Source organism: Mesoplodon densirostris, chromosome 16, assembly GCF_025265405.1.
Source record: "Mesoplodon densirostris isolate mMesDen1 chromosome 16, mMesDen1 primary haplotype, whole genome shotgun sequence".
NCBI lineage: Eukaryota > Metazoa > Chordata > Mammalia > Artiodactyla > Ziphiidae > Mesoplodon > Mesoplodon densirostris.
In genome coordinates this window covers 29,697,818-29,699,336 of record NC_082676.1, presented here as the reverse complement: position 1 = coordinate 29,699,336, position 1,519 = coordinate 29,697,818, and positions in this window count along the sequence as shown.

Genomic DNA, 1,519 nt, shown 5'->3' with positions numbered 1-1,519 from the left:
CCTTGGCAGTCCCCTCAGCTCTAATCCCAGCACCTGCCCCCGCTCACCCCCATCTCCCCGGGGGTGGCCCTCTGTGCTCCCTGCCAGGACTGAGGCAAGGAGGGGGTGGGAGTGGGGGTGGACACCTTCCCCTTTGAGAAGTGAGTGGAGGTAGGGGCTCTTGGACAGACGGTCCACGAGCACCTTTCTGGAACTCCAAAAGAGGAGACCCGGAGCTAAGAGTCCAGCTGAGGAGAGACAGGTTAGAATCGAGGTAGAATGACTTAGTGAGAGACTGATTTGCTTTCGTTCTTGTGTTTTTCCCTCCCCCTCTCCCAGAAGGCAGCAGAAGGTATCATGACAGGGTGAAGTACTGAGATGGTCTTCAGATCTCTGCATTTTGTTTCCCAGAAACCTAGCTTCTTGAAGAGAAGTGGGGAAGGTGAGGGCCAATGGGTACCTTCTGGGAGAGTAGCACAAAGAGAAAGAGATAGAGATAAAGAAAGAGAAAGAGACAGAAACAGAGAGAGAGAGAGAGAGAATGGGGATATATATTAACAAATGGTATACCCTGGGTAAAGGAGACATGGAAGTGTACCATTAAGCATACAATTAATGCAGTTAATGCAGTGGTTTAACATTAGACATATAATGAATGTAATTCAGCACGTTAACAAAATAATGGAGAAATTCACATGATTCTCTCAATGTATGCACAGAAGCATTTCATAAAATTTGGCATCTATTCATAATTAAAATTTTTAAAGAAACTCAGGAATAGAAGGATGCTATAAAACCAAACATGATACTTAATGTTAGAAGTTCACCTTTTGAGATCAGGAGCAAAATAAAATTGCCCACTAACACTACTTTTTTTTTTTTTTTTGCGGTATGTGGGCCTCTCACTGTTGTGGCCTCTCCCGTTGTGGAGCACAGACTCCGCGGCCATGGCTCACGGGCCCAGCCGCTCCACGGCAGGTGGGACCTTCCCGGACCGGGGCACGAACCCCTGTCCCCTGCATCAGCAGGCGGACTCTCAACCACTGCACCACCAGGGAAACCCTAACACTACTTCTAATTAACATTGTATTGAAGGCACCAGTGGTGTATTCTGGCAAGAAAAGGAAAGAAAAGAAATAAGGATTGGAAATGAAGAAATAAGACTGTCCTTTACAGATGACATAATTATCAACTTAAGAAAATCCAAGATGGGACTTCCCTGGTGGCACAGTGGTTAAGAATCCGCCTGCCAATGTAGGGGACACGGGTTCGATCCCTGGTCCAGGAAGATCCCACATGCCGCGGAGCAACTAAGCCCGTGCGCACAACTACTGAGCCCACGCGCCTAGAGCTCGTGCACCACAACAAAGAGTAGCCCTCGCTCTCTGCAACTAGAGAAAGCCCATGCGCTACAATGAAGACCCAACTCAGCCAAAAAAAAAAAAAAAAAAAAAAAAAATCCAAGATAATCTATGGATAAAGTATTACTATATGTGAGCTAAGCAAGGTTGCTGAATACAAGGTTATTGTACAAAAATCA